This window comes from Propithecus coquereli, unplaced genomic scaffold (genome assembly GCF_000956105.1).
Source record: "Propithecus coquereli isolate 6110/MARCELLA unplaced genomic scaffold, Pcoq_1.0 Scaffold403, whole genome shotgun sequence".
NCBI classification, from domain to species: domain Eukaryota; kingdom Metazoa; phylum Chordata; class Mammalia; order Primates; family Indriidae; genus Propithecus; species Propithecus coquereli.
Window position 1 is genome coordinate 1,057,749 of NW_012149764.1, and position 12,406 is coordinate 1,070,154.

Here is a 12,406-nt window from a genome sequence, read left to right on the forward strand (position 1 = left end):
ACAGTAAGTCATACATTTATTTTACATTAATGAAAACATTTGCTCACATATAATCAACTCTCAATTGTCTACGTGTGGAGTATTCACTAGATTTAGGTTTTAGTTGGGGCTAGTTTTGTACTCTTCGTACATAGAGATGTTACCCCGAGAGTTCACTGCCCTTGGGAAAAGAGAAAGGAACTCACATTTGCAGAGCAAGCACCACATGCCAGGCACCAGGCCAGACACTTTACACATGCCGTCTTACTTAATTCTCATAAAACCACCACCAAGTGGCTATCATTATCCCCATTTTACAGATGAGAAAATCTAAGGCTCAGATTTAAATAAACCCCAGCTGGTAAGCGGTGAAGGGAAGATTAAATCCAAGCCTTTATCTTTCCTGAGCCCTTGCTCTTGCAAACTGTCTCTTGTTCAATATGAATATGAACATGCTCCTTACTAAATTCAAACAACTACATGTGTTTCCCCCAAACCATGCAATATATCATAACCGAGCTCTAACCCCAGGGGCAAATCCTGATGACCTGTAGGAACCATTTCTTGGGAAATCAATAGGCACAGGAAGATCAACTACCACTTTTACTCAGCAACAGAAGCGTGTCTTGTGCTATAATATGCGAAGTACTGGGATGATAATGGTACTTACCTTAGAAGGTGGTGGTGATCATTAATTGTGTTACAATAGCTCTCACCCATAGTAAGCACCCAATAGGTATTAGCTATAAAAGGCAGTTCAGCATAGTGTTAGAGCATGAACTTTAGAGCCAGATTGTCTATGCTCAAATCCGGACTATGTCACTTACTAATTGTGAGACCTTGGGCAAGTTATTTTTCTGTGCCACAGTTGCTCAGCTGTAAACTGGGATAACAACAGTACCTACCTCAATGGGTGGTTGTGAGAATTAAATGGGCTAATAAAGCCTGAAACATGTACTATTGTTGGATTATACATACATACATACACACACACACACACACACACACACACACATATAAAACTTATTTTGAGACAGGGTCTTGCTCTCTCACCCAGGCTAGAGTGCAGTGGTGCAATTATAGCTCACGATAGCCTCAAACTCCTGGGCTCAAGTGATCCTCCTGGCTCAGCCCCCTGAGAAGCTAAGTATACAGGCATGCCCCACCACACACGGATAATTTTTCTTTTTTTTTTTTTTTGTAGTGACAGGGTCTCACTATGTTTCCCAGGCTGGAGGATTTTATATTGGTGCAACTTTTTAGAGAGTGGTTTGGCAATAGATCTAACAATGTTTTAAATGTTTGTGCCTTCTGATTCATCAGTTTCATGCAAACAGCATGAACTATAATATTGTACATGTGTGTGTGTGCATGTCGAGGGAAACAACTAGGGATAAGAAAGAACTCCCTTAACTTAATAAGGATATCTATTAAATACCTAGGAAATATTTTTAAGTGGAAAAAATTAGAAAATCCCCTTATAGTCAGGAACAGAACAAGGATACCCGCTATATCATTGTTTCTAGCCAATATTATACTAAAGACTAAGCCATTTGCATTAAGAAGAAAAACAAATAAGGATTCAAAAGACAGAATCAAAGCTGCCGTTAAGTGCATACAAGATGATATCTATATAAAACTTAATAGAATCTATAGAAATTATTGAATTTAAGAAGACCTTAGCAACGTAGCAAGCTATAAGAATATAAAAAAAATATTGACTTCATTTTTATATACCAGAAATAAATAGAAAACATGATTTTCAAAAAGATGTTATGAGTTATATATTATTCTGTAACAAATTATCCCCCAAAATTAATGGCTTAAAACAAACATTTATTATCTCAGAGTTTCTCAGGGTAGCTCACAGCTGGATGGTTCTGGGTCAGGGTCTTTTGTAAGACATCGCAGTCACATGTTGGTGAGGGCTGTGATCTGAATCCTTAGCTGGGGCTAGAGGATGCACCTCCAACATGGCCCACTCATGTGGCTGGAGGCTGCAGGCCTTATCCTCGCTGGACATGAGCAAGCCCCAGTTCTTGCCACATGGGCCTCTCTGTAGGGCTGCTCGACTGTCTTCATGACATGGCACTGCCTCCCCCCACAGAGGTTCATCAGAGAAAGAGCAATGAGAAAGCCACAGTACCTTTTATGATGTAGTTTTTTAATTAGTTCTACTGTATTTTATTCCTTGGCAGTGAGCCACTAAGTTCGTCCCACACCTAACAGGAGGGGAATTAAGCCCCACTTTTTAAAGAGAGGCATTAACGTGAATATATTTTAAAACCAGAGATGTCACATACGACAGCAGAAAAGTTACTTAGAAATAAACCTAATGAAAGATGTTCAAAACCTTAAAGAGAAAATTTTAGAACTTTAGTGTAAGATCTTAAAGAAGACCAAAATAAATGCAGAAATACATGACAGGTAGTCTTAAGAGCAATTCTTCCAAATTGATATAATAATTCAATTCTAATTTAAGGCCCCAACAAATTATTTTAAATTTTTTTTGAAACTTGAAAAGAAGATTCTGAAGCACATATGGAAATAATTCAAAGGTCCGAGAATAGAAAAACTCTTGAAGGAGAAATAGTACAACATTGAAAAACATGCCCCACATATGTCAAGACTTCTTACGATGCCTGATATCAATGGCAATGAAAACATTGTGGGATTGTCTCAGAAACAGACAAACTGAGCAATGGCATGGAATAGAGAGCCCAGACACAGACCTACACAGCTATAGAAACTCGACATATGCCAGAGGTAACACTGCGAATAACTTGGGCAAGAATACACTATTTAATAAATAGTACTGGGACAACTGGCTATCCATGGAGGTAAAAAGGGAAATTGTATCCATATCATCTCAAACTATATCTCCAAATCAATGGGTTCCAGATAAATTTTAAACTTAAATGTGAAGGCAAATTATAAAACTAACCAAAGAATATACAAGAATATCTTTGTAACCTTATGATATGGAAGGGCTTCTTAAGCAGGCATGAAAAGTGCTGGCCATAAAAATGATTGATAAATTTAACTACATACTACTAAATATTGTCCTAGAGGCCAGGCACAGTGGCTCACGCCTGTAATCCTAGCACTCTGGGTGGCCAAGGCATGAGGATCACTTGAGGTCAGGAGTTCAAGAGCAGTGTGAACAAGAGTGAGACTCCATCTTTACAAAAAATAGAAAAATTAGCTGGGCGTAGTAGCACAAACCTGTATTCCCAGCTCCTCAGGAGGCTGAGGCAGGAGGATCATTTGAGCCCAGGAGTTTGAGGTTGCACTGAGCTATGATGATGCCACTGCACTCTAACTGAGGTGACAGAGCAAGACTCTGTCTCCCCCCAAAAAAAAAATTTATCCTAGAGCTATGAGCAAATTCAAAAGACTGAAAAATAAAATAATATGCATAAACATTAAAAGTAGAGCTAAACTGTCTATATTTATTCATGATGATTTTATTTCCAGAAACTCTAGAAATTCTAGTTAAAAAAAGAAATTTCTAGAAGATAGTTTGATAAGATGGTTAAATACACGATAAATATACAATGATAAATAACTTCTTTATACTAACAATAAGCACTTGGAAATGGAAATGGGAGATATTTCATTTACAAAGGCAAATAAAGTATTTCAGGAGAAATTTAACAAAGCAGGCTTAGGACTTTTATAAATAAATCTTTAAAATCTTGCCAAAAGTCACAAAACAAGATCTGACCAAATGGAAAAACAAAATATTCTGGTCAGTTCCTCTATATTTATTTTTGGGTACAATTAAGAAGGGGGGATGGGCTTGGTATAAATGGAGGATAACTCAGTATGCAGGTGAAGCTGACATTCACATTCAGCTATTCAGCAAATATTTATTAATCACTTAATAAATTCCAGGCTCTGAACTACACATGAATAATCATCCAGACCTGGTCCTGTTCTTAAGAAGCTGATCATTATTCAGTAGTAATGGAATATAAGGTTCCATAAAATCAAAAAACATGAGGGTTAGTAGAAGAGACCTTGAATGTCACCTGTACTCATGCCATTATTTGTCATATGTGGAAACTGAGGCCCAGAGAGATGTGACGTGTTGAAGTTTGCACAGTTAGTAGCCAAGCTGGGACTACAACTCAGTTCCCTTGACTTTCCCAATATATCATCCATGCCTCTATGATTGTAGCCCAGAGTTTAGACTGTATTCCTCAGTTTTGTCTAATCTAGTACTTACAGAGATTTTACAACACTATTATGACACATGATCATAGACATTAGACTTGAGGGAAAACTAGGCATTGTCATGGTGCTCATACTCTATTAATACTTTGTTGGACAACAAATAAGATTTTAATAGCTTTCTGGAGAATAGCAAACAGCTATTAAAAAGATGATGTAAATCTAGACATAGATCTACACATGGAAAAATGACTATTACATATCATTGAGTCAATAAAGGTTTTAGAATGTCACATTTATCATTATCCCATAGATGTAATTGTATGTATAAATGTATGTGAAATTATACATATTAAAATTGTATGTGTGTATACATATGTGTATAGATATATACAGAGAGATAGCAAGACAGTTTTCTGGACGAATGCTTACCATGATGTTAACAATACATAGTTATTTTGGGTTGTAAAATTTGAGGTGGATTTTATTTTCTTCTTTCTAAATTTCTCTATTGTTGATTTTTTAAAATATTAATCAGGTATCTTTATGAAAGCAATGAAATTTAAAAGATAGGCTGTCCTGAATAACCCCAGGTATCACAAGTATGATCAATGAGCTAAAACAAATGCTCATATTAGAACGTAGGTAGGGTCACAGCAGGACCTACTCATCCAGAAAAAGGAATGATGGAAAGAATCTGTATTTAGGACCAAATGATGCACCTTTCTAAAGTTTACAAATAACCTGGGATTTCTCTCTATATAAGTGTCCACTACAATAATACAAGAGATTCAAAGTATATATTTATACGAGGTGACAGATACCTTAAGTTGGCACATCAACACCAAGTCCCAAACATCTAGAGCCCCAACTACACTGTAAATACTGGGAAGGACACTAATCACCTTCCCAAACTTCCCTGTGACTCAGATCTGACCAATCTGAAGTGGAATTTACTGGGTGGGGCTTCCTTCCAGAATATTCTTTTAAAAAGGGTCCCTTATTTCTTTTGTCCCTTTTTCTTGGTCTTTCCATCTTCTAACAGCCTGGAATACAGACTTAATTCCTGCAGTACCAAAGTCCTCTTGCAATCATAAGGAAAAAAGTTAATATACTCAAGATGGCAAAGCAGAAAGATGGAAGGATCCTGAATCCTTGGTGACATCCTTAGCCCCTCTCCCAGCCCTGGACTGCCAATTTGGGGCATTTCATCACAGAAGGAAAATAATGCCTACATGTAGAAGCCCTTCTTTATCTTTCTTTCAGTTACATAGAGCCAAACATAATCCTAAAAGACAGACGCAATAAAACCTCCTCAAATTGACTTTACTAAGTTACAGTTTGCGATGTTCTTGGATAAGCAGGAGCTAAAATTGACTTCTGCCAAATTAATTTTAAAATAAATCAAGAGTGAAATTATGGGGGCAAGGAAAATCATTACCTTTCTCGAAAGACTAGGCTACTTATTAATCACAAGCTCCTTAGCAGCACCCAGGCTGGGTTACATACAAATAGTTGCTATATATGAATTCTACTAATTTTTATTTATTCCATAAATAATTTTTGGCAATGCATTCCTAACTCACTTTGATCTTCAGTCCAGAATACTGACTTTTCTCATGGCATTCTCTGAAATCAGCTGCACTGCTTTAAAATTTAATCTGCATCAACATAAGAATATAGCCACAAATATATTCATTTACATCTATTATTTATGCTTTTCATTGTGTGTAACTCTCATACACGTTCATCACCTAAGGTCCAACTCTTCTCTTCTGCCTTTATGAATAGCCCCTGCAATGCAAAGAATGATATTTTAGAAAGATGCATGCAAAGTATTTATCTACACCATAGAATTGTGCTGTGACTGATAACTGTTGACCTGTACAAAAAAAAAAAAATAGCTTTTGGAGTAAAACTGCATAGGAAATTTGTATAATATAATTGATTCATCATTAATCATTTGCAGTCCTTTCCCTTCACCACATTTATTAATCCTTAAAAGATTTTCAGAGAATGGTTCTATTCCAGTGTTCTTCACATACCATCTGTTCAAGCACATTCCTTATATTCTTACTAGGTTTTCACAGATGCCACTTTTTAAATCGGCAAATCTCCTCAGGAGCATCATCTGGCTCCCGTCATCCCACTCCAGGGAGCCTCTCACTGCAGTAATGCCCCCGTCAGAGCAGATGTTCCGTAATCTCTGGCATATTTCCCTTCCTTAGTAGAGTTCTTGAATGCAAATTTTGAGATGAAAAAAAAACTCTTAGGGTGAAAGCATTTTCCGCAAATGCTTTCTCTCTGTGTGGAATGCGGTGCTCAGTCACCTTATTTCTGCTTTTCTGGAGGCTTGGTAAGAGAGAACCTCGTTGCCCGGATTAGAGGGAACAGAGACGGAGACCACGGAGACCAGGAGAGCACAAGGCAAACCAAAAGAAGTTAGATGCAAAGCGGTATCAAATTATATGACTAAACTTTTTAAAGGTCACCTGGGCTGCTTCTCAGTGGAGAATAAGCAAGGCTCTGGTTTGGGTGGAAGAGAATATACTGCTCTGGCCAGGTATGCGGCACACAACTGTGACTACCTATGCAGTATAAAATGGAGGAGAGAAATCTTCCACGAAATTAGATCAGGGAAGGGCAGTTAGTTTGGATAACCAATTCCAGCTCTTTTTTAAATGCCAAGATCTGATACCTAAACTACTCAAAAACATTTCTTCCACATCTACAACTTGCTTGTTCTGTGTAGGTACAACCCTCAGAATAAAAAATATACACAATGAGGCAGAAGCAATATGAAGTTAGAAGGAAAGGGCGCTGGCCAGGAGTTAGAAAAGGGGTTGAATCGGGTATGTTAGGGGGTACTAACTCACCTATCTGTGGGACCTTGGGCTAGTCACCTACCCTATCTGACACCTCAGTGTCCTTATTTCTAAAGTGAGCAGTAGAACTAGATGACCTCTGGGTCACTCCCTGTTTGAAAACTGCACAGTGCCTTGCAGGCAGTAGGTATCCTCACTCTATGCTGAATTGTCAAGATCGAGACAAAGTGTACCTCTCCAAGATGGTGCGATCTGTCCCATCAGCTAGGGCAAAAAGAAGCACATTGAAAGACAGTCCCTGTATGTTTAGGAGGAATAATAAATGAAGATGAGAAACCAAATCAAGGTTGTGTAAGTAAGGGGCTGCATACTCAGTTGCTACAGTCTAGAGAGGAGGACCGTGCCCAGAGGGGCAGGAGGATGAGTCCCAGATCCCAGATCCAGCTCTGCAAGCCACTCGTCGAGCAAAATCAGGCTGGAAACCCATGTCTCTAAGTCCCGGATTCTTCATCTGTAAAAAGGGAATTAAAGTGGATGGATGTGCTCTGGGAGAGTAGGTGAACCTCCAGATTTAAGCCTGATTGCATGAATAAAAAGGACGTTCAGTTACAGCCTTCTCTTCTCCCCATCATTTACTCTTCCTTTTTCTAAACTCACAGACAACTTTAATTTGGTCAGAAAGAATTTCAACTGACTAGGACACTTTGCAATCAATTGCTGCTCCCATTCATTCCACGTTTCACCCATGATAAGACAGGCAAATGTAAAGAGATGGTGGACAAATAGTTCAATTAGTAGAAGAAATTTACCAGACTTAACAGAGGCTTTGGGAGAAAACAACCTACTGTTTTTCTTTTTATGAAAGTTGGAGAGTTTTTTTTTATAACTATTTTGTTTTTAAGTATTATATTAATTATCCAGATGTTTATCTCGACTTCCCACTCTACAATTACAATCTTAGTCATTTACTTTCAAAGGCTTTAAAGGAAACACAGCTTCCCAGGCAAATGCCAAAGTTCCCTTCTGTCTCCCCTCCTCCTACCCTTCTCTTCTCCACTTCTATCCCCTTCTCCCTTTTCTCCCTTTTCTCTTCCTCTTTCTCTCTCCCTTTCAGAACTGGGTAAGTTTGCAAAGGTATTTATTAATATTCTCAGCACCTTTGACATATTTCTACCATTTGCCTTCGTTTGCCCCTTTTGACACTATTCTCCCCAAACCATCCTAAATCCATTGCGAAATGCCCCCATCCCCAAGCCTGCCAAAGACCTATTCAGGCTTCTCAATCCTGTCCCGTCACCCCATTCATTGTCCTATCACGATTCCTTTCTCCTTGTTGCATTCCCTTTTAGTCTCAGAAGTGGTAGGCCAGTTTATGCTGGCAAACTCCTTTGATTAAGAGGTTTGGAAGCCCTGCATATTTAAAAGACCCATTCAGACACATAATACCTTAACACTGCCCTGTCCAATATGGTAGCCACTAGCCACATGTGGCTATTTAAATTTAAATACAAATTAATTAAAATTAAATAATCTTTAAAATTTCATTCCTCGTGGCGGTTGTTGTTTTAAACCATAACAACATTCCTATCCACACATAAAGTTCAGGAATTAATGTTAATAGTGGACTGAGAATGTGATCATTATTTCTGTGTTGAGAAACTCTACGGATGCTAAAAATGGACTTATTTGTGTGCTGTAAGTGTACAATCAGGAATTTGGGTAGGACATGGCTGGATGAGGGAGAGATGATTATCTTTTTGTTGAGTACCTATTCTATGCCAGGATTTGGGTTAGGCCAACTGAAGAGAAAGTAGAGGAGCATTCTGTTTTTATATTAGCAGGAAATGTTTCAGTAGCCCATTTTGCAGATAAGAAAACAGAGACTAAAAGAGGCTAAGTAATGTGCCTAAAGCTTTGAAGCCAGAATGCAAAATCGAGTCTGTCTGCATTCCAGTGTTCTTTCTACTGGGCCATGCTGCTATAAATCTCTGTCACCAAGGAAGAGCAGGTAGGACTCCCAGCCACTGTTCCTCAAAGCTTACTAGTTTTCTTTCCTTCAAAGTGGAACCTAGGGCAATGTCAATACAGAGCAATTACGTTTTTAAACTTTGAGATAATTGTAGATTTGCAGGCAGTTGTAAGATATAATAGAGATATTGCATATCCCTTTAATAAGATTTTTTAATCTGTTACATACTAGGCCCCTTACTTAGTGCTGGGGCCAGAGAGACAAGATTGTCCTTACTCTTGAGGACTTTGAAGTCTAAAGTGGGGGACATATAAATAAATCATTGATATGGAGTTGGTTTTAAAGCAAACATGCTATTTTCACCTATCGATTAACAAGTAACATTATAATAATGACATTCTAGCTAAGCTTCTGTGAAACAGACACTTAACTTCTGTGCCTTAGTTTTCTAATCTGTAAAACAGGAGTAATAATAGCACCTTTGATACAAGACTGGTGTGAACATTAACATAGTACAGTACCTGGGCATTCTAGTTACTATTAATATTGCATCAATTATTAATATTCTGTTCTCTATGTTTAAATTTTTCTATAATGCACTTATGTGACTTGAGAGATGAGAAAAACTCTGAGAAAAAATTTTAATTGCCCTTACTTAAAATAAGTGTTTCATTTTTAAAGCAAGGTATGTATTAATACTATCTTAAATGAGAACACTGAGATAATCCCGTCAGAAACACAGATGTCAGAGAAAGCCAATGTCTGAGTTGACTTTTGGAGCAAGGATTTAGGAAGAATAAGGATAGAAGGGAATTCAAGACAAATGAAATATCAAGCAAGGACTTAGAATCTTAATAATTGAAAGGCAGAAGGGGGCCTGAAGATCATCCAGTCCTACTTTCTACCCTGTACAGATATCCCTTGCATCCTGCTCTACAGATTCTTAAATGCATTCCGAGAGAGGGTGCCTCCCACTTTATGAGCCAACCCACTCTATTGTTGGACAGTTGTATTTATTATAAAGTGTTTCCATATATGGATACTCACCTACTATTGTACCTACATACATACACATTCGAGCAAAATCCAAGCAACATGCCCAAACCAGCAGATGTATTTGGGACATAATAGTCATGTAAATGTAGTCTATCAAGGTAATATTCCTGAATCTACTGCATGGTTGTGTTGTTTGTGCTTAGCTTTGTGATGCCATACAAACATTAGTAACTCTAGTTTTTAAAAGCAAAAACCTTGTGTGTTGAAAGTTCAGGTAAAGTAGTAGTATATAATTTCAATGGAAAGAGAGGAAAACCAAAAATATGAAAATGGTGCGACTTTTACTTTAAAATAGTATAATTGATTCTGGAGAGAAAAGGTGAGTTTATGTAACATGTGAGAACTATTATGACAGTGCTTGGCACCGTGTAAAGAAAAGATAGAGTAGGAAAACAGTTAAGTGTGTGGCTAGAGAAACAACATCAATATTGTATGCCAATAGGGGAGCACTAGAAATACATCTAGGAACTTACAGCCTAGGCCTGGTAAGAAGCTTTATCATAAGCTTATAGGTCTGAGGCTGACTGAAAGCTAAATAACATCAATGAATGTTATACTAGCAGGTGCAGACCCCGTAGCGACTATTACCTGTCTCAACGACTTTGAAACACAGTTAAAACTAAACTTGAAGGATGGACATATTTGAAACACAGACTTCGGTGGGGGGGGAACCAAGGGCAACACACCTAACCTAATCATCTGTACCACGGGAAGGGCGGCGGGAGGAGGGGGGAGGAGGGAGGAGGGGACGGGTATTTGTATACACAAGGAGTGCAATGCGTACTACCTGAAGGATGGACATATTTGAAACACGGACTTCGGAGGGGGGGGGAACCAAGGGCAACACACGTAACCTAAACGTATGTACACCCATAATTTGCTGAAATTAAAAAAAAAAAAAAAAAAAAGATGAAAAAAATATATATATATGTAAAATAGAAATTAAAATTACCTGTAACTACTTAAAAAAAAAAACAAAAAACTAAACTTGATAAAGATAGCCCTACATATCAGTGAGGAAAAGCTGGGTTATTCAATTAATGTGTTGAGGCATCGGGATAAAAACTTGAAAAATAAATTGGGCCCCTACATCACTCTTTACATCAAAATTAATTCCTGATGGTCCAAATTCTTAAATGTAAAAATAAAACCATAAGAAGAAAATGTTTTAAGAATTACAAAATGGTGAAGACTTCTAATATCACACAACACCCACCAGCCATAAACTGAAAGTTTTGCATGGGAAAAATTTCACAAAAGGATTCACTGAGAAATAAATATCTGCAATCCATATCAGAAGCAAAGGGCCTGTTTCCATGATATATTAAGCTCACCCACAAATCAAGAAAACACCAATAATTCAATGGAAAATATAGTCAAAGTAGATGAACAGTTCCCAGAAAAAGAAACATAATCTCTCTTAATCACATGAAAAAATGCTCAATCACATTCATAAGAGAAATAGAAATTAAATTAACCCACATATCGTTTTCAACTATAAAATTGGTAGAGTTCAAAAAGTGTGATAATACATTCTCGTCCATTGATGGCGAGTTGTAAATTGGTAAAACTTTTATGGTGCGAAATTTAGCACTATCAAAATTACAAATATGCAGTCTTTGACCTAATAATTCCACCTCTAATGATATATCCTTTATATATACATTGAACATGTATAAATATATGTATAAAGTTATGTTATACCATTGTTTATGAGAGCAAAGACAGAAAACAATCTGAATGGCTATCACTATCAAACTGCTAAGTGGCTATTTTCAAAATGAGACAGATATTTATGTTCAGATATGAAAACATCTCTGATATATATGGTTAACTGGAAAAAACAAAGTGTATAGCATTCTACGATTTGTATTAATTATGGAGAGCTATTGAAATGATAAAGATGGGTAGGTTTTTGCTTGTATATGTTTAGAATATTTCTGGAAGTATTGTCAAAAAACAGTCATAGTGGTTGCTTCCTTGGAGGCTGAAAGTTAGGGTTGGGAGAGAGAGAAACTTTCTACTATAATGTGCCTTTGTACCTTTGGAATTTTTTAAACTATGAACATCTATTAGCTATTCAAAATAAGTTGAATCAAAAAACTAATTCTGCTGATGATATGATCCTATATCTAGAAAACCCCAAAGAGTCTACCAAGAGACTCCTGGGATTGATAAATAAATTCAGCAAAGTCTCAGTTTACAAAAATCAATGTACACAAATCAGTAGCATTCCTATACACCAACAACAGTCAAGCTGAGAGTCAAATCAAAGACTCAATACCATTCACAATAGCTACAAAGAAAATAAAATACCTAGGAATATATTTAACCAAGGAGGAGAAAGATTTCTACAAAAAGAACTATGAATCACTGAGGAAAAGAATTGCAGAGGGCACGA